This window comes from Alexandromys fortis, unplaced genomic scaffold (assembly GCF_014885135.2).
Source record: "Alexandromys fortis isolate MF-2015 unplaced genomic scaffold, M_Fortis_MF-2015_v1.1 scaffold_0, whole genome shotgun sequence".
NCBI classification, from domain to species: Eukaryota; Metazoa; Chordata; class Mammalia; order Rodentia; family Cricetidae; genus Alexandromys; species Alexandromys fortis.
Window position 1 is genome coordinate 29,653,280 of NW_026067949.1, and position 21,517 is coordinate 29,674,796.

Below are 21,517 nucleotides of genomic sequence, written 5' to 3' on the forward strand. Positions count from 1 at the left end.
ACTGCTGTTCTGAAGGTCCTGAGTTCAATTCCCAGCAACCACATGATGGCTCACACCCATCTATAATTAGATCTGGTGCCCAGAACACTATATACATAATAAATAAATTTAAAAAAAAAAAAGAAGAGTGAATGAGTAAGTAGTTAAGATCACTGGCTGCTCTTCCAGGGGAGCTGGGTTTGATTCCCAGCTCACAACATCTGTAACTCCAGTCCTGGGGAATCTAACGCCCTCCTCTGGCTTTTGTAGGTACCGGGCACACAAGTGGTACACACACATACATGCAAATAATTAAAAAATAAAGAATAAGCTAGAATAACTAAGCATGGCATTGAGATTCATCTAACTCAACCAAGTTAGAACCAAAAGCATTTCAGTGTCCAGAGCCTCAGCAGCAGCAGACGATGCACAATTAGAAGTTTAGCACACACATTACAGCCTCCCAGAGTTACTCCCCGTCATGACTTTTCTTAAGTTTTCTCCGGAAACTCAATTTAATGTCTCAATGTTTGGGTCCTTTTTCAAAGGTAGTAGGCTAACCATGAGAAAGACTGCTTGGTCTGTGTGTTGTAATTGGATAGCCATGCTTTCTCTCCCAGATAGTTAGCAGACAACTCTACGCCGAAATCCAATCCCCGCAGAACATACTATCTGCCTATCATTCTTCAGAAAGACAAGAGTAGTCTGTCTAAATTCCCACTGCTCTCCAACAGCAAGTCAAGGCTTTGAGCACTGGTTCTCGACAAACCCTTTAATACAGTTTAATACAATTCCCCAGGTTGTGGTGACCCCAACCATAAAATTTTTTATTGCTACTTCATAACTGTAATTTTGCTACTGTCATGAATTGTAATGTGATTAACTGATAAGCAACCCCTGTAAAGGATCATTTGAGCCCCCCCAAGGGGGTCACAACCCACAAGTTGAGAAACACTGGCTTAGAATCTTATAAAACAATCCCTGTAAATACGCTGCCCCCTTTCATTTGATGAGTATTAACCTTGTAGCAGGTCAGCCTTCCCAGACCATAACACTGGCCCACAATCCTTAGCATGTGAGTTTGGAGGAACCAGACTTGAGTGATCCATTTCATCCTGAGCTGCCAGGGGTCAAAGGCTCCCAGCCACAGAAGCCTGAATTCCGGTTCCTAACCCTAAAACCTTCAACTTGTCCCTACAAGGTCTATGGCTGGAGTCTGTGATAATGATTTTGACAAGTCTGCTATAACGCAATTTCCACTCATCTCTAAAATAATTCTCTTCTATTAGTTTTTGGTATTAAAGTATTTCAGTCCCCTAAGTCTAAAGCTCTAAGCTGATGGCCGATAGACAGATCTGGTGTAACTGTTGCTGTGTCTAAGAGCCATCTTCAGAGGTTCAGTCTGATGGAGGAAGGTCATTGAGCAATAAAGAAACTGCTTGGCTGGCCATGATAGGTTAAAGCATAGGTGGGAGGAGTAAACAGAATAGAATTCTGGGAGGAAGAGGAAGTGAGGTCAGACTCTGCTTTGCTTCTGGAGAGACCCGATAGCTCTGCTCTCTGGAGCAGAGATGCCATGCTCAGCTCTCCTGGGTAGGCCCGACAGCTCTGCTCTCTGGAGCAGAGACACCAGGCTCTGCTCTCCCAGGCACCTCCGACCCAGGATGGATGTAGGCTAGACTCTTCCCAGTAAGCGCACCTTGGGGTGCTTACACAGATGATTAGAAATGGGCTAAATTAATATGTGAGAATTAGCCTAGAAGAGGCTAGATAGAAATGGGTCAAGCAGTTCTTTAAATGAATACAATTTGTGTGTTGTTATTTCGGGCATAAGCTAGCCAGGTGGCTGGGGTGCTGGAGACGCAGCCCCTCCGCTCCTATTTCAACAGGTGGAGAACAGGGCGGCATGCAGGCAGACATGGTACTGGAAAGGTAGCTCAGAGTCCTACCACTGGATGGTATCCTGAGCACAGGAAACTTCAGAGCCCACCCCCACAGTGGCACACTTCCTCCAACAAAGCCACACCTCCCATAGTGCCACTCCTTATGAGCTTATGGGAGTCAATTATATTCAAACTACCACATCCTGCAAGCATGGAGTTTGGAGTTCAATCCCCAGAGCACACTTTAGCAAAGCCTGGCACGGTAGCAAGTCCCTGGAACCCTAGCACTAGAGCATCGGAGGCAGGAGGATCCCTGGGAGTCCCTAGCAGACAGCCTAACCTACCTGGCGAGCTTTAGGCCAAAGACAGACTGTCTCAGAAACAAGGTAGGCAGACCCTGAGGAACGATGCAAGAAGCTGACTTCTGTCTTTCCCGCATGCACTTGCTCACATGCATTGACACAAATGTGTGCATACACACAGGAACACACATAGACACAATAAAGAAATGATGTTAGCAGTGTCTTCGAGCTATCAAAGGCTTCAGCCATTCAGGGTCCACACTCCTGGCTGTGGCCAGGAGTAGCTGAGCAGAGTGGCCTCCTTCAAGGGCGACAGTCTTCCTAACCCACCACAATCTTTTATCCAGGCCTCCTCGCCTGCTATGTGACCTTCTTGGCAACAATAGGCATTTTGGTTTCCAAACCCTGACCTCAGCCAGTCTCCCTAAGGCCAGGTTTCTGCCTGGACACAATGTCAGGACATTAGCAGCAACTGAAGACTCTCAAACTGGCCTGTTGTAATTGTAACCCCTGCAAGGTCCTGGTGGAGAGCCCAGTCCTTTGGTTGCTGCCCTTTCTGTGTGCTGGGTGTTGGCAGGACTTCTCTGCCACACACCGGAACTGTGCCCATTGGAGAGTATCAGGACTTCTTAATCCCTAGGAACCTTTTCCCCATCCCTCTTCGGAAGCACATGCTGAGAAAATTGCTGTGAGATGTGATCTAGCTCTCTCTGATGAGCAAGAAACACAGCTGACAAGGAGATCTGTACATCTGAAGCTTTTTTTCCTAAGCATCACATTTTCCCTCTGTGAGTCAATGCATTCAACAATGCTATTTAAAATTCAATAACTAAAGACAAATGAAAGTATAAAAATGGAACATCTTTTATGGAAAGCCGGCTAAATACATGTTTTGTTCAAAATGTCAAGCATTAGAAGACTTAAATAAGATATGGAAAGCGTGTTCCCTAGGGGAGATGAACAATTCAGAACTCGAGTGGATGACAACAGTGCAAATTCAAATTTCAGATACAAAAGCAAGAAGGCGTGTATTACCTGGGGAGGTGGTGGAAACCGAGAAGGGGCGGGGACCTCTGGGGCCAGAGAGAGGATAGCGCAAGAAGTGACAAAGTAGATGTAGCCACCACACTGTGTCCCTGATGATCCACAAGGGAAATCAGTTCTTTGTCACGTAGAACTGCATTTTACAGGATCTGATGTTAGGGGCAAAGCCCCTAGAGTTCTAAAACTGCTGATCAGTTAAAATCCAATCAAGACTCGGCCCTTTAAGAAATCCAGACTCACAGTCCTGCTCTTGTCTGCTGGGCTCTGCCAGAGGAGCTCAGCTGCCTGTTGTGCCTTCTTGACTGTCTTGTAAATGAAGAATAACCGGGGAAGGCTCCCCTCCACCCCTCACCCTTTACTCCCGGTGTTTGATGGATTGCCCCATGAAGCTGTGCATGCTACAGTCATTTTAGAAACCCACTCCAGAAAGCCACCATTTACTTTTCCTGGAATCCATGTCTTTTTTTCTCAAAGTCCCTCCCTCAGTTATGTTTCTATCATATTACTGTAACAAAACATGGTGGCCAAGGCCACTTATAAAAGAAAGCATTAGTTTGGGGGTTCATGGTTCCAGAGGGCTAGCACCCGTGACCATCATGGAGAGCAGCTTGGCAGCAAACAGGCAGACACAACACCGGTGAAGGAACTGAAAGCCTGTATGTTGAGACAACCACCTAAAGGGCCGAGAGTCATTCTGTGGGCTTTTGGAACCCCAAAGCCCCAAAGCCCTCAGTGACATACCTTCTCCAACAAAATCACACTTCCTAATCCTCTCTCTCTCTCTCTCTCTCTCTCTCTCTCTCTCTCTCTCTCTCTCTCTCTCTCTCTCGATTCAGGCGTATTATACTGGCCTGCCCTGTTATCTGGCAGGATGTACCCAGTTAGTACCCTTGCCAGCCTAGGGTCTTAATCTGTATGCAGGTGTGAAGGTCCCTTTAAGAGACGAGCTCTGCCTACTCCTACTCTCTTCTTTCAGCTGAAGGGTCAGGCAGGACTTTTCCTGCTTCTTCTCTTCTCTTCTCTTCTCTTCTCTTCTCTTCTCTTCTCTTCTCTCTCTCTCTCTCTCTCTCTCTCTCTCCCCCCCCCCATCTTCTCTTCCCTTCCCTTTCCCCACTCCCTTCCCTTCCCCCCAATAAAGCTCCTCACTTATAGGGGGCCTTGAGTACCAGCCTCAGTATCCCTCAGGGCTGAGAATTGGATGTCTATGGCAGGCGAGGATCTGAGGGTAAAAAATTAACTCAAGCACGTTACCTCTGCATCGTCTTTATTTTTTGTGCAAGGGGGAAAAATGAAGTGAAGGGGGCATGGAGGAGAGGAGGAGGAGGAGGAGGAGGAGGAGGAGGAGGAAGAAGAAGAAGAAGAAGAAGAAGAAGAAGAAGAAGAAGAAGAAGAAGAAGAAGAAGAAGAAGAAGAAGAAGAAGGGAGGAAAGTAAGGGGAAGAAGTAGACAAAAACAAAGTAGCATGGAGGAGGAGGAGGAGAAGAGGTGGAGGAGTAAGGGCTGATCTCCACAAAGTTTCTAGTTTTTACAGACGTAGTTGGAAAATTCCACAGGCAAGGACAATGACAAAATCACAAGAAGGGCAGGTAGAACCTGAACAAAGCAGTACTCCGAACTCCAGAACAGGTGGCCCAACCCAGGAAAGCCAGCATTCAAGGGGAAGTATCTGACGTCCCAAGCCATTAGATGAAGTTACTAAATATACCTGAATCTTGGATTCACCCATTCTCCTTATCTAATCTCTTTGGTGATAACCAGTTTCCGGGACACCCAGATTTGTTTGTTAGCAAAGGTGGGGCATGCTGCCTTCTTGCCCAGTGCCTGTCTTCTATAGAAATTTCTTCTTTTTAAATATTTATTTATTATGTATATAATATTCTGTGTGTATGCCTGCAGGCCAGAAGAGGGCACCAGACCTCATTACAGATGGTTGTGAGCCACCATGTGGTTGCTGGGAATTGAACTCAGGACCTTTGGAAGAGCAGGCAATGCTCTTAACCTCTGAGCCATCTCTCCAGCCCCCTTCTATAGAAATTTCTATGTAGTTTGTTAGTAGGTAATTTTGTGGGATTGACTCTATGTAAATTTCACTGCTAGAACAAAGAGTGCCCGCCTCGCTCGAAGGCCTCTTGGTGTGGGGAAAGGATCAAGGTCATCCTGTTGCCCTGCGGCAGAAGTCACACTGCTGAGGTGTTTGGGGAACTAATCCCATTCCGATAGGAGAATCATGACTTCTCAAGGTTTCCACAGCTGTGACAGCGACTTTTCCAAAAGACAAGTCTTCTGCAGCTTTGCAAAACGAGTTGTCCCATGTGGACATGTATGTATCCACTTCCCATGGATCTGCCTATTGGTCTGTCTGTCAGTTGTGTATAGTCTTGTGGGCTCCAACACTCACTGCAAGGCATATCCAGTCACCTGCCACAGTTTGGATCCACCCGCCATGGCACACCGCAAAGGTCTCTCGGCTCCATGGGACCCACCAGTGTCCCACTCGTGCCATTTCACAACCCCCCACCTTGTTTTTCAAAACAGGGTTTCTCTGTGTAGCTGGAACTCACTCTGTAGACCAGGCTGGCTTCGAACCCACGGAGATCCACCTACCTCTGCTTCCCAAGTGCTGGGAATAAAGGTGTGTGTTACTACCACCCCATATGTCTTACCATTTCCTTAATGGCTCATGAGATCAGCGTAAATGGAACTCCATATGTGGTTTGCAGGAGGGGCATTAAAACACCCTAAAAAGCACTACTCTTCTATTAAGGGATCATAAACACATTTCCAGGAACATGAGAGAACATTTCTTCATATCCAAAGCCTTTCTGTTGTAAAATGCATTGGTGCCGTAGTGGCATGTGAGAACAGTAGTGATTGCCCTTTGTTATGGCCTACTTCTAGGCTAAAATGACAGCTGGCTTACAACCGTCAGAACTTGATTTGTTCTGGGTCAACTTAGAGAAAGTGGTATCGGATTCATAATTTCCGTTTCCCCACATTTGGGCTGGAGAGAAGGCCCAGCAGGTTAAAGTTCTTGTAACCAAGCCTGGTAACCTGAGGTGGTTCCCAAAGTGGAAGGAGAACCAACTCCCAAAGGTTGTCCCCTCTGAAGTGTAGGGTGGAATTCTCTCTCTCTCTCTCTCTCTCTCTCTCTCTCTCTCTCTCTCTCTCTCTCTCTCTCCATAAAACCAATTTCCCAATCTATTAATTAATCAGAGTGCATTTGCAAATCTGGAGGTCAATACTGTAAAGACCGGTACAATAAATTAGTTATTATAGGCACCTGGCTTTCATCACCTAGAAAGCTAAACTTGGCTCAGGGCAGGGGGCTAATAAGCGCCACATGTAATTCTCATGGCCGTCATTCTGTCAAATGTCCGCCTTCATCTCGGACCTTAGGCCCTTGTTAGTAATTCTAAAAGTTATTTGCAAATTTGTTTTAAGCAGTTTAGGGACTCTGACAGTTGTTCTTAGGGCGTTTCTTATATAATGCTAGGTATTGTTAAAGGCAAGATTTAGGGACACAGGATTTGTTTTTTATATAGCCTTCTTACATACGTGTGTCCAAATTATATTCAGTATCTGAGAACAGAGCAACTAGTGTGTTAAACATACAGCGTCCCAGGCTCCCACGGAGAGCATTTAAAATCATTCTCTGGTTTGGAGAAATGGCTCAGCACTTAAGAGCACTGTCTGTTCTTACAGAAAACCCAAGGCTTCATGCAACACCCATATGGTAATCTGATACCCTCTTCTGACCTCCTTAGCCACCAGGCAAACTCACAGCATACAGACATACATGCAAACAAAATGCCCACAGACATAAAATAAAAATAAATAAATCTATTTTTTAAATTACTCTCTGGTAATATTGTCTAGAATTCTGTACCTCTACCAAGCAGACCAAAGGATTTATTTCATGTACTAAAGTCTGACAACCAAACCTTCAAGAGCATAAAATTTCCCTCAAGTTTATGAGCTAAACAGAAATAATAACACCAGAAATAAACAATCAGTCAAGCCCTACAAACAGCAAACTTCAGGACACTGGCCTGGTCTCTATAGAGGTAAAAACTAGTAGAGTGTGGTGGCCCATGCCTTCTGTAATCTGGGGAAACAAGATCAGGAGGTCAAGGCTGGCTGTGGCTACCTACGGGGAATTCAAGGTCAGTGAGAACTGCAGGGGGCAACAAACTGACCACACAGAACCTGAGGAATGGCCAAACAAAATGCTGTCCTTTCTAAGGCAATTATTGCTCACCCACAAACTAAACTGTTGTGTGGTTTCCGCTATACCGGAGAAAGCTTGAAAACAGCTATAAACGAAGGAAGCCTGGTTTCAAAAGGTCACCTGTGTGACTCCATTTCTATGAAAAAATATAAAAAAGAAAAATCCATAGAGAATGTTTTCCAAGGACTAGGGAAGTTTTCAGATTTTTAAAATTTTATTGCTTATTTTTATGTGGATACATGTGAATCTGTGTGTGAACTTGTGGGTGTCCAAAGATGCCAGGGGAGCAAGCAAGTGTGCTTAGATGATGCCCACCGGGCTTGTTTTTCCCATAAAACACTGCAAACGATGTGGGAGTAGACAACAGTGATGATTATAAAACCTACGGGAATATTAAAAATCTCAAAAAGTTATCTAAAAAGTCATTACAAAGAAGGTCATTGTTTTTCTAGACTAAAAGAGGCTTAAAAGAAACACAAGTAAGCACAATGAATAGACCTCGACTGAGTCCTTATTGAAAGGAACACACTGTAAAGTAACATTGTATGACAACAGAGAATCTGGGTGTGAACTTGGAGCCCTGGGTTGTTTGTGCAGTTACAATGGCATTGTCCTCAAGCATGACTGTGTCTTTTCTTTCAAAATAAATACTGAAGTATTTAGAGGTGAAATAAACAAAGCTTGAAATTTGTTTTAAAATACTTGGGGGAAAAAAGAAGGCAGCTACCTAGGATGAGTTTGCAAAGCAAGTGTTCCAGGGCAAAGGGCATCGTGCCTTCCCAACCCAGGGAGAAGAGGGCACAGGTGTTCCTTGCACTCTCTTTTGTGCATGTTTGGAAACTTTCTTTCTCCCAAAGTTTATAAAAATACACTTTATCCTTCATAGAAAACTTGCAACTAAAATCATCTCACACCCTGGAAATTTTCTTTAAAATAAATTGCCTGGGTAACTTAGTGAGACACTGTTTCAAAGTAATAAAAGAGGATTTGGGAGGGATAGAGCATGAGCAGGCTAGGCCTAACTTTAATGCCCAGGACCATCAAAAACCAAAAACCACAAAAAGAAGAACAGCCTGGGTGAAGAGAGTACGCATGGCTATAATCCCAGCGCCTCAGAGCTGAAGAAGCATTCCTGAGCTACACAAGCTACCAGCCATTCAGCTCTTTATTAAATCAACCACAACAATATAGCTTCACACAGGGTACAAATATCCCACATTTCTCCCTTTGTCTAAGTAAAAAGGAAATTCTCTCTCTCTCTCTCTCTCTCTCTCTCTCTCTCTCTCTCTCCCTCCCTCCCTCCTCTCTCTCTCTGTCAGTCCTTCTTCTGAAGAGGTAAACCATTGCCACTTTCTTCCCCCTTTTCTCCTCTCTCTCTCTCTCTCTCTCTCTCTCTCTCTCTCTCTCTCTCTCTCTCTCCTCTCTTCTCTCTCTCCTCCCCTCTCTCTATCTATCCTCTCTCTCTGTCTCTCCCTCTCTCTCTCTCTCTCTCTCTCTCTCTCTCTCTCTCTCTCTCTCTCCTCTCTCTCTATCTCTCTCTTTATTTCTTCCCTCCATAACCCCCTTACCCTTATACCCTTCCCAACTTCCCAATATCTGGTAAATAAACTCTATAACCAAGCTCTCTCTGCATGGCACATGGCGTATTTGTCTGTCTCCCACCTGCCATGGTCTCCCACCTCCCACAGGGTCCTGTGGCCATGAAACTTTCAGTATTACCATCCTAAAAATATCTTTTTAGGCCTTAAAACATTCTTTTATGTTTCTAAACCTTATAAACTTTACAGCTCTTATGTAAGTTTCTTTTTTGAATTTGGTAACAAGGAAAACTATAACTAATCGTCTTCAACTCCAGTAGAAACCTGAGGATATATTACCTGAGTAAACAGGAAGTACAAAGCAAGCAACTTCCAAAACTATAGCAATCACAGAAACAGCATTTCCTGACCATCCTTGTGATAGTGTGAATAAAATGTGTTCCTCCAGGCTCATGTGTTTGAATACTTGGGCCCCAGTTGGTGGAACTTTTTTGGAAGGATAAGGAGGTGTGGTCTTATTGAAGAAGGTGTGTCTCTAGGGGCAGGCTTTGGAATTTCCAAAGACTGGCCATTCCCAGTAGGCTCTCTCTGCTTATGAATCAAGATGTAAGACCTTGTCAGTTCAGGCCATCATGTGTTTGCTCTGCCACCATGGACTCTAACGCTCTGAAACTGGAAGTCCAGTTAGATGTTTTCTTTTGGAAATTCTCTTGATTGTGTTGTTTGGACTCAGCAACAGGAAAGTAACTAAGGCAGCCTTCTTTTGTCTTGATTCCAGAAATTCTTGTTGTGCAGTTGAATATCACAGTGGTAAAGGGATGGGAGGAAACCATCACAAGTGGGTTGTTGCTTCTGAGTTTTTCAGAATAAAAATGTTAGAGCAAAGAACATGGAACCCAACACCTGCATTAAGTAGAGAAATTAAATAGGAGAGGAAAGGCTCAAAGTCTCTTCGTTACTTAAAGAGAAAGAACATTCAATCTCTGCTCAAACACTACTTGAAATTCAGCAAAGATGGAATCCATTGCTAGTTAAATACCTAGCTGATCTGAGCAATTAGCTAACTTTATATCTAGATAAAACGTGCCCTTGTATTTTCTGTGCTAAATGTTTTTGTTGTTGGAGTTTTCTATGGTGATACATTGCTTTTAGAACATAATTTTACTTTATAATCCTTTTAGATTGATTTGTCTTAAAGTTCTGATAAACACACACACACACTAAACAGCTTCTTGCCCATCTTTTCTCTTTTAAAGTTTTATTCACTCAATTTTTTAATGTGTATGGGTGTATGTCTGTACCACTTTGTGCCTGGTGTCTTCACAGGCCAGAGGAATGCACTGGGATCCCCTGCAGCTACAGTTATAGATGGTTGTGAACCACCATGTGCGTGCTGGGATCAGAACCTGGGTCTTTTGGAAGAAGAGTCAGTGCTCTTAACCGTTGAACCACCTCTCCAACCCCTCCCTTCATCTTTTCCATCTCAGTCAAATCTGAATCTGCTCTTATTGTCTCTTTGGGCAACTATAGATCCACCTAGAACTGAAAACACCATAAATTGGAAGCGCCTTTTGATGTGGGAGTGTCATATATCAATCTGTTGATTTCATTGGTTAAGTTATAATAAACCAGCTGCTTGGCCTCATGGCTTGGAACATAGATGGGAGGAGTAAACAGAATAGAATTCTGGGCGGAAGAGGAAGTGAGGTCAGACTCTGCTCGGCTCCCCGAAGAGACGCCATGCTCAGCTCTCCCGGGTAGATGCGATAGCTCTGCTCTCTGAGGCACACGCGATGAAGATGGACATAGGCTAGAATCTTCCTGGTAAGCGCACCTGGGGTGCTTACAAACATCATTAGAAATGGGCTAGTCCAGGTGCGAGAATTAGCCTGTAAGGGCTAGAGTTCATGGGCCAAGCAGTTCTTAAATGAATACAGTTTGTGTGTTGTTATTTTGGGCATGAGGTAGCCAAGCGGCTGGGGTGTTGGGGACGCAGCCCCACCGCTCCTTAATTCAACAGCCTTTAGCACACTTGCAAGCATAGCTTAGCCGATGAAATGTGCACAGAGCACTGAGGTCAGGCTACAGCTAGGCAGAATCACACACCTATCCTTCCAGGTTGTTACCGAACGACTGAATTAGGGTCCTAAGATTTCTTTATCAGTTCTAAGAGCCTTCGTTTGTAACTGGGTGGGTAGTCTGTCATTTCAACATGGTAGTGCCTAGCTGCTAATATTTATTCCTAAAATCTGTTTACTTTCCTCTTCTAAGCAAATCACCTTAGTCAAACCTTAACCAAGCCAACACCAGATCTTAAAAGTCTCCTCTGCAGAAACACTGGTACGGCTTTTGATTTTTCTCGATATGACATAAACTAGGGGCCCTCTGAATGCTGTCACCACAAACTCTCCCTGCAAGCCACACTGCCCTGTATCTTTTTCAGTTCCATTTACCCTTTGGGGCCCTCAAGTGGGCAAGCATTTTCCTTTTCTACCTCTGGGTCAAGAGCAAGCTGTTCTTTGGGCCTATATATCTTCATCTCTATAGAATGGCATCTCCAGTGAAATAGCGGCTGTTGATTTCCCTTTTCCTGCCCCACTCATTCTGCGTTCAGATGATCTGGGTTCAAATCCCAGAATCATTCTTGCTAGGCTGCTCTCTGGCCCGAGTAAGTCGCTCGCTCGTCTATACCTTGAGGGTGATTAAAATGATTCTGGGGATTTAACTTGCCACTAGATTGGAAGGCATGTGGGAAATTAGTTATCATTTTCGCAATACTCCCATTACACCGTTCATCTACTGTTTGCCAAGTTCAAGTCTGTCACCTTGAGTACACTGATGGAGGCCCACCTCACCTCTCTCTCCCCCTGTCCTACTTCTTTGCGAACATAGAAAATGAACGCGGAAAAAGGCTGGTCCTTCCAAGGTTAGGAACCGCTGAACAAGACCGGAACAAAGTCGAAACACTTCGAGCACCGGCACAGCTTTAGGAAAGGAATGTTCTTGACCTGGAGCAGCCTCGGAGATCTCGGGACCGCTCCTGACACCACCATACCTCTGCGGCGAGGAGGACTTTGCTTAAGCACCCGGTCGCCAGCAACACCGTCGAGGGAGGAGGACCCGCCGCTGGCAGCCGATAGCCCCGCCCGCCTGCCTGGTCCGAAACGTCCGCGTGATTGACAGCCCTACTAGCCCCACCCATATTCTTTCTGAGGATTGGCTGCCCGCTTCTTCCTGTCCTGCCCCCTCCGAACGGCCCTCTGATTGGCTACGGCTCTCTGGCCAGCCCCGCCCCGTTTCCTGGCGCTAGTACCCGCGCAGAGTGCCCCGCGCCGGTCTTTCCGTCCCCGGCTCGGAGGTGAGTGTCCTCCGGGAGGGTGTCCTGCGGAGTATCGTCACGTGTCCCCTCGAGCTTTGCCCGCCTTGAGCTCAGCTGCTCCCGGCGGCCAGAACGAAGGGGTAGAGCAGTTCTCGGCGGCCTGGGGGGGCGGGCGGCCGTGCCCAGCCCGGGGCCGCGCGAGACACAATGTCCCCTGCGCTCTCCGGCCATGGCGCCCTCACCGCCGCCTTTTTTATCTCCGCAGGCTGATACTCCGCAGCCAGGTCCCCAGCGCTCTCAGTCGTGCGGCAGCTTCGGACCCGAGCGCAGGTACGTCCCGGCGTTAGTGGAAGAAAGGCCCAGGCCACGTGGCCCCAGCGACCTCGTGTTCGCGGCCCGCGTTTGTTGAGCTGCATGGGTCCTCCCGAATCGCCCTTTCCTGTGCCCTTTTAAGGTTGTCGCCGTACTTTAAGAGGCTAACACAGAAGGGTAAAGGAACTCTCCATAAAACCCATGGAGGAGACCGTACACCTCCTCTTTGGATCCTGTCTGGAGTCACAGATGAACCGGAATAATTGTATAGCTTCTGGAGAATTTATGAACAGTATGACTTAAAATTTAAAAAGAACTGGGCCGCTTTGATCGAGAAAGAAGACCAGAAGGGTACATTTACTTAGAAGTGAAATTTGAGATCGACTGAGAAGAATATAATATTGTATTTTCTATTCTGAAACATTTTTATTCACTTTTATAGGAGGAAAACTACAAGAAAGAAACTCGTGAGCTGAATGCCAGGAAGTCGAAGGGGGTGATGCTCCAAGGTGAAGTAGTCTTCCCCTGCAGTGACACGGCTCGCCAGTGTCTTAGGATTATCGGCGTTGTAGCAGATGGTGTCACCCACTTGATCGATGAGATAGGTGCTGAAGCCCCATTTTACAGGAAAGGAGACTGAGGGCCATATGAGAGAACCCCAGAATAGCCTTATAATTGCACTGAAGATGGCCTCCCCAAAATACGTTTTTTATTTTCTTTTTTTTTTTTTTTGTTCTGGTGGGGGAGGTTCGAGACAGGATTTCTCTGTGCCTGGCTACCCTGGAACTCAAGACATTAGCTTTCCTCTGTCTCCGAGTGCTGGAATTAAAGGCCTATGCCACCATGCTTGGTTATGATATGTTAGGGCTTTAAGCAAAGCTGGACATTGGTGGCGCACACCTTTAATCTCAGCTCTTGGGAGGCAGAGGCAGGTGGATTTCTGTGAGTTCGAGGTCAGCCTGGTCTACAAAAGCTAGTTCCAGAACAGGCTCCAAAGCTACAGAGAAACCCTGTCTCAAACCAAAAAGAAAAACTGCAAACAAAAGGGGGAAGTAAAGGAGGACAGTCAGGCTAGATCATTGGGATTTGCTGGGCTAGGAGGTGGTACTTGTGTCACCTTGCCTGCCAGGACAAGTTCTTTGCTAGCCCAGTCTGTGCCAGTAGTCCCGATGTTATTAACCCGTAAATTGCTGTGTATCACTTTCCAGAATCTTAAATAAAAGCTTTTCCTCTGCCGATTCCTAATGGTCTTTTTCTTTGTTTAACACTGGAACATGTGGAAGTCTGTTCTGCTTAGGCTCATACTTGGGATGTCAGGCTTGGTGTTTGGGACTTTTAGCTGTTTTGGCCTTTCTAAACGTAATTCTATATTGAATGCGAAAACTGAAAAGGAAGCCAGGCGGTTCTTATGAGTTCAAGGCCAGCCTGGTCTACAGGGTCTACAGGCTTCAAAACCACTAAGAAACCCTGTCTTGAAAAACCAAAAAGGAACAAGAGAACGACTGCTCCTGGGGGAAAGGGAACATTTATTGTGGATAAAATGGAGCCTGGATAGAGGCAGGGTCATCTGACTTGAGTCTAGAGTGGACTTAACCAGACTGAGATGGGGAGAAGGGAACTCGAGGCTGAAGGCATGGAGGAGCAGCTCAGGCCCTAGGCTGTAGAGTTCAGGGTAGGGGTTGGGTTATGGCAGCCACTTCTAGGTCTGCTTTGATAGAGAAGGCTATTAGTTAAAGTGCCAGTGTTGAACCCTTGACTTCCATTTTGCTGGGCAGGGACCCTGTGAGGACAGACCAGTGCGGTTACCTGCCTTGTGATTTTCAAGGTCTCATTGTAGAGGAGTCTGGCATTGGGGATACAAAGGTGGCTGAGATGGGACTGTTAGCAATCCCGTTTGAATAACTGCTTTTTACACAACAGCTTTAATAAAAGCACTAGACTACTCAGCACAGTTGACAGTAGCTGGCGGCCCGGCAGCACAGTACAGATTTCCATTGCTATACAGGTTTGCTATAAACAGGCCTGAGTGGAGGAATAAGACTGAAATACTTTATCTGACAGGGTCAGATGAAGGGCTTTTAGGGAGAGTCAGGAAGCTGAAGGGGAACCCCCCCCCCAGGAAATGCTGAGGAAGTACTACCAGCCCCCCCCCCCCCCCCCCGGCCCCCCCCCCCCCCCCCCCCCCCCGTTGGTCCAGTGAAACTGACTAATCAATAAGATGAACATGATGCTAAAACTATTGCCAAATATCTCCCGATAGCTCACGCACTAGCTAGAAAGCAAGGACAAGGAAAATGTTTTAAGTGAAAGGTAAGATTTACAAAAATTGAAATTAATAGAACATTTTTGCCATAGATGTACAATAATATATATAGGTACATATACGTCATATGTATATAGGCTATGTAGTTTTGGCTAACCTCAAGCAAAATTAGGTAATTTGGTGGGGTTTTTTGTTGTTTATTTTTTTTGTATTTAAATACTGTTTTTCTGTATCCAGACTTGGAACTCTGTAGACCAGGCTGGCCTTGAATTTAGAGATCCACCTGCCTCTACCTCCCCGAATGGTGGGATTAAAGATGTGTGCCCCACCACTTGGTTTGGTTGGTTGTCTTTAACAGCAGTTTAAATTGGAATCTCTGTAAAGCTCTGACAACCTTTTCTAAAAGTGTAGCTAAGCAGGCTAGAGAGTTGGCTCACTAGAGCAAAGCAGGCCTACTGGCCCACCGGCAGAGGACTGGGTTTGGTTCCCGGCACCCATGTGGAGGCTCACTACCAACTCCAGTTCTAGGAGGCCTGACACTCCTGACCTTGGTAGGAGGAGACTCATAAATGCTTGTAGGCAAACACTCAAAATCTAAAAATGTATCCAAAGTACTTCATGTAGGCTTTCATGTGTTTAGGTTGTAATGTTACAAATATGAGACCACACAAATAAAGATAAGGAAAACAGACTAATTGGTTTCTGAGTATGTACTTCTTGAGTCCACTTAAAATAGAAATTTAAGATATACAGAATACAAAATGATCAAGTTATAATTTTTTTACGAGGATAAATACCCAACATTCCTTATAGCTTCTGCCTTCCCTCTCCCAATTTAATTTTTTGAGACAGTCCCTGTAGTCCTGTTGTCCTGGAACTCTGTAGACCAGCCTGGACTCTGCCTTGGATTAAAGGCCTGCACCAGTTTGCCTTGTTCTGGGTTTCCTGCTGATAAGACTAAAAAAAGCTGACTGGTGGGTGGTGATACCTGCCTTTAATCCCAGTACTTGGGAGGCAGAAGCGGGTAGATCTCTGAGTTCAAGGACAGCCAAGGCTACGTAGAGAAACCCTGTCTCAAAAAGGACCCAAAAGAAACCCTCACTCCAAAAGGAAATTTCTGTATTGTCAGATTTCTGCCTGCCAGGCCCTCTCACTCATTCCTTTGGAGACATTTCCATACAGAATCACGGTAGTCTCTAGCTTCCCATTGGCAGTTTACAGCTTGTGGGTATCTGAATTCACCTTGAACTTGTGAGACCTGTGTGTTCTCAGGTTTACAAGTTCCTCACCCTGAGCTAGCTTGCTAGACTCTGGATTAACAACTGTGTACTGCACGACCATTCCCGCTTTCATAGGCTGCGTGATGCTCCCGTGAAGCCAATGAAAGGTGTTAGCCATGTTCATTACGTGCTGACATTTACCAAGACCAATGGAAAAACCTCCGCATCCTGAATGTATACTCAAGCTGCAGTATACATTCTGGTTCCCTTTGCCTGGTCTCTGCCAGGGTCAACAAAGGTAACAGTGAGAAAGTCTGCAGAAGTTTGGCTTGTGTGCAAGCTTTCCTTCAGAGCGAGCTAACTGCAGTTGCTTTTCTCATAACCGTCTGGCTGTCGGTGCACCTCAGGTCTCCCTCAGTTATTTTCTCAGTTCTGTGGCTGACTGGATGAGATGTCTTCAGATTTAACAGTTATCGGTAATTTAGCACTTTTTGTGTTTCTCAACCTTTCTAATGCTGTGACCTGTTAATACAGTTCCTCATGTGACCCCCAAACACAAAATTATTATTATCATTTGTTTTTTCGACACAGGGTTTCTCTGTAGCTTTGGAACTTGACCTAGTTCTAGTAGATCAGGTTGGCCTCAAACTCAGAGATCTTCGTGTCTCTGCCTCCTGAGTGCTGGGATTAAAGGCGTGGGCCACCATTGCCCAACTCCAAATTATTTTTGTTGCTACATTTGTAACTAATTTTGCTACTGTTATAAAGTGTAATATAAGTATCTGATAGGTGAACCCCTGCCCAAAGGGATGGAGACCTACGGGTTGAAAACCCATGTTCGATGAACCAAGTTACAGCCAATACCAGTGATAGCTGCTGTGGTTAATTTCACAAGCTCTTCGTGAAGTATTAAAGCAGTAGGACACAAGCCAGAGGGCAATGGTGCACGCCTTTAATCCCAGCACTCAGCAGAGGCATGTGGATCTCTATGAGTTCGAGGCTGGCCTGGTCTACAGAGTGAGTGCCCCAAGACAGTCCTGAAGAACCAAAAAAAAAAAAAAAAAAAAAAGTTAGGCAGATCTCTAGTTCCAGGACAGCTAGATCTGTTACATGACAAACTCTATCTCAAAAAACAACAACAACAAAAAAAATGAGCTAGCCAGGTGGTGGTGGTCTACAAAAGCTAGTTCCAGGATAGGCTCTAAAGCTGCAGAGAAACCCTGTCTCGAAAAACCAAAAAAAAAAAAAAAAAAAAAAAAAGAGGGGGGGCTGAAGAGATAGCTCAGTGGTTAAGAGCAGTCACTGCTCTTCCAGAGGTCCTGAGTTCAATTCCCAGTAACCACATGGTGGCTCACAACCATCTGTAATGAGATCTGGTGCCCTCTTCTGGCGTGCAGGCGTACATGGAGGCAGAATGTTGTATACATAATAAATAAATAAATCCTTAAAAAAAAAAAGAATGAGCTAGTTTGAAGCTAAGGTTTTCTATGGGTACTCAACAGTGGAAAAAAATCAATATAGTCAATTTTCAAGTACATAATAAAGTGGCTGCTGATGTCTCCAGTCCGGATAATACACGTGTGTGGCTGGGTATCTCGAGTTCTTGTTCTTTGGAACCCACACTGCAAATGCTGCGCACATTTGGAGGTGAATGTAGCACACTGAAAAGGAACATTTTGTAAACTTTGAACGTCTTACTTGGTTTTCAGGTCAAAGTCAGTTGAGTTGTTTTTATTGTTTGAGTGTTTTCTCTGCCTGCTGCCTGTGAGTGTACCTCCTGCTTGCCTGAGGGCTCTGGGTCTCCTGGGAAACAGAGGCTGCCTTGTGGGTGCTGTAACCAGATCAGCGCCTCTTTGAGAGCAGCAAACACATAGCCATTGAGCTATCTCCAGCCCCCACACCTTTTTTGTTATTTGGTTGTTTTTTTTGTCTGTTTGTTTTTGAGACAACCTCCCGTTCCCCTGGTGGGCTTAGAACTCACTCTGTGACAGAGGGTGACCTTGAACTGATCCTCTTGCTTGCCTCTCAGTTTTTTCTGGGATGCTTTGGGAACAAACCTAGGGCTTCTTGCATGTTAGGTACTCATCAGCTGAGCCCAAGCCGCCCACGGAACAAGGTTTTACAATTCATCTGTACGGCAATAATGTCCAAAGAATGAATAATGCTTTATTGTGTGCATGAACAGCAGATGAATATTGTTTATCTGTTGATGGACATTTGGACTAATTTCTCCCTTTGGCTATTGCGAATGTTCAGTCTACACACTGATGTGCAAGTATCTGTGTGAATCTTCTCTATTTACTGAGAAGTGATTGTTAGATTACATGGTATTTCTGCTTTCAGTTTCTAAGGAGCCATCCAACTGTCTCCACAGCAGCTACCCCACTTTCTCACCAGGAATGCATAAGCACATCGAAACAGTGTTTTATGCACCTTCTCACTCAGGGTTTGCAATATTAAGTGTAAGATATTTTGAAGTTACTTGTTAAGCGAAGGAATTTGATCTACAATGACAGTTCTTTACTGGAGGGGTCGCGTTACCTTTGGCGGCGGGGATAAGGGCTGTAATAAGTGTTTGTACGGGAAGGGCACTTCAAACTATAAATGTCACCTTATCTCACTTCAGAAAGAAAACCCCACCTAGGGAATGAGTGGGAACGTCAGCAGGAGCAGTTAATTCCCTTAACCAGAAGTCCTGCACTAAAGAACGCTCCGTTAGGCCCAAAGAAGCTCCCTTTTCAGAGCAGGGGGAGATGGCAGTACCTTTAGGTTCCTCTAGCTGGGAGCCTTTGGTTAACCCGAGTGACTCAGAGAAGTGGAACACCTCGGGGACCTGGCAAAAGCAGCTAGGTTCTCGGGACGCCAAAACACTGGTAGACAAGTTTTCCAATCACCTATAGGTTGGTTCTGGGTGCCTGTAAGAGGTTAAACCCAAGCCGCAACTCCACCCCTTCTGCCTGAATCCCCGCCCCGCCAAAGTACGGGCCTTCTGCTAAACCCGGGAGAAGAAAGTGCCCGTGACCTGAGCTGGCTGTTGGGTTTCAGGTCGCAGGTCCCGGTTCCTTAGACCCATTTTATGCCGATCTGACGGGTCCTGTTGTCGTCTCTTTCCTAACGTCGGCCGTCTGTCCTGTGTCCTACCGTCACCCAATCCCAAACAGGGTGGTTTTACCTGTGCTTGGGGGAAGATGGGTCGCCTAGACCTTGTCAACTCATTTCTCTTGAAGCTTCTTAGCTCGCTCTTGCTCTGTCTATTTATATAAGGGGTATAGATCTCGTGGGCAATTACAACTAAACACTAAACCAGATAGTTATTCATTTTCAAGAAGGACCTCGGAGACAGTAAAACAAGTCCCATCCTGTCTGCTGTCTCCATCCACAGTAGTCTTTTTCTACCGGGTCGCGCTTGATTTGAGTCCAGCCGGATTAGCCCTGCGAGGCGCAGTCTGCTGAGGCCTCTCTCCTGCTGATCCTCTGTTTCTCTCTCCCTAATGCAAATCTGATCAGGTTCCTCAAATCCGACCTAGTCTCACAAATGTCAAATCCTGTGATCCCTTGTTCCTTACAGGTTCTGGCAGACACTTTATTCCACTATGACAGACGACAGGTAAATGCATGGAAAAGTAATGCAGTTTGTTGAAATTTTACAAAGAAATCACACTCAGGCATGGATGTAGCCAGCTTCCTGGAATGTTTCCCCTCGGACTCTTAACCACTCTCCTGCACCCTGGGGACCATATCTTGGCCTCAGGATAGAGAATTAGCTTTGGGTTTGCAAGACTGAGGCATATCAATATGCATTTTGTTTCTGGTTTCTTTAATTTGCTTTTGTGAGGTTCACCCATATTTTTTGTAGCTTATTCATGAAGCTGCATTGCATTCCCTTGTGTGAAAGCAATACAATGTATCCAGGCAAACGTCAATGGCGACTGGAGTCTCTACATTTTGAAGCTATTAAAACACTGCTTCTATGGATGTAGTGATGACATCTTTTGAAGCACAATGCATGGTAAGTATATCTCTTGGTCATAGGCCAACAAGCAGAAGTCTTGGATGAAAATTATGGTCATTTTCAGATTTACTTGATTTTTTTTAAGGTTTCCAACGTGTTTGTGTTAATTTATACCCCCATCAGCAACATATAGGAGTTCAAAGTTCCCATCAACACCTTTTCTCATTTTGGTGGGTGATAATTGGGTTGCCGTGTTTTTAATTTTCATCTCTGTGCTAAGTGCTTTCGTTTTGTTTGTTTTTATTCTGAGACAGTGTCTACTGTAGCCCAGGCTGGCCTGGGACACATCTGTAGCCGAGGATGACCATTTTAAGAGACCACTTTTTTAATGAGGGGAGGGCAAGTTGTGCCGTGGTGCACATGTGGAGGTCAGAGGACCCGGAGGTTGGCTCTCTCCTTCCGTCCTATGGGTTGTAGGCTGGGATTCAGGCTATCAGGCTTGGCAGCAAGGGTCTTTTCTGCTGAGCCATCTACCCACGTGCTGGGAGTGGTCTTGGCCTTGTTGAAGCGTGGACGGAGGTGCAGACATTTACTGCCATGCACGCCTGTTGAGCACTTTTTCATCTGCTTATGAGCTACCCAGAGTCAACTTTGAGAAGTGTCTGCTAATGTTATTTTTTTTGTGCCCCCCCCCATTTTTTCCTGAATGTTTTGTATCTTCCTGGCATCTGACTATGAAGAATCTTTGAGTATCCAACAAATTTTAAATGATTTTATAAAATTAAATCCCTTATACCTACCATACAATTCTGTTGCTACTACTTTATGAAACTGACTTTATGATATTTCCAACCTTTTGGAGGTAGGGTTTCTGTGCAGCTTGGCTGTCTTGGAACTCGCTATGTAGATTAGGCCGGCTTTGAACTCAGAGCTCTGCCTTTGAGTGCTGGCATCCCAGGTGTGGACTATCTTGCCTGGCTCTGTAATGCTTTTATAACATGGATGTGATGTTGTTACAGTGGTCTGAGCTTGGAACCACAGTACTGGGTTCCAAGAACCCAGTTCCCAAGAAGAAGGAGGGAAGCCAGAGTGGGATACACGGCAGCTTCAGCCCGAGAACTTGTCTGAAAACACCCAAGGGGGCCAATGACCTGGCACATCAGGTCAGGCGCTTGGTGCCGAGCCTGCCAGTCTGAGTTTGATCCTGGGGACCCACATGGTGAAAGGAGAGAGCCAACTCCTGAAAGGTGTCCTCAGGCTCCACATTAACTCTATTTATGCGTGCAGGTACAAGCACGCATGTGTACAGGCATGCATGTGTACACACACTAAATAAATGAATAAACAATGTAATTAAAATAATGTTTAAAAAAGTGCTGAGACAAGTATGGTAGTGCACACCTTTAATCCTAGCACTCAGAAAGCAGAGGTAGGCAGATTTCTGTGACTTTGAGGCCAACTTGGTCTACATAGTGAG

At 45.4% G+C, this 21,517-nt stretch overlaps 1 long non-coding RNA gene and 1 other non-coding gene across 3 annotated transcripts; both read left to right on the forward strand.

Annotated features, from left to right (window-relative positions):
* Positions 1–9,047: 9,047 nt before the first annotated feature.
* LOC126506336 (uncharacterized) lies at positions 9,048–13,843 on the forward strand. Of its 2 annotated transcripts, XR_007593185.1 has the most exons (4): positions 9,048–10,798; positions 11,867–12,332; positions 12,559–12,623; positions 13,048–13,843. It is a non-coding gene; the product is annotated as an uncharacterized lncRNA (long non-coding RNA). The 2 variants fall into 2 exon arrangements; XR_007593184.1 differs by lacking the exons at positions 9,048–10,798; positions 11,867–12,332 and having other exon boundaries at positions 12,339–12,623.
* Positions 12,735–12,856, forward strand: LOC126506636 (small nucleolar RNA SNORA26). The gene has a single exon (XR_007593288.1). It is a non-coding gene; the product is annotated as a small nucleolar RNA SNORA26 (small nucleolar RNA).
* Positions 13,844–21,517: the final 7,674 nt, after the last annotated feature.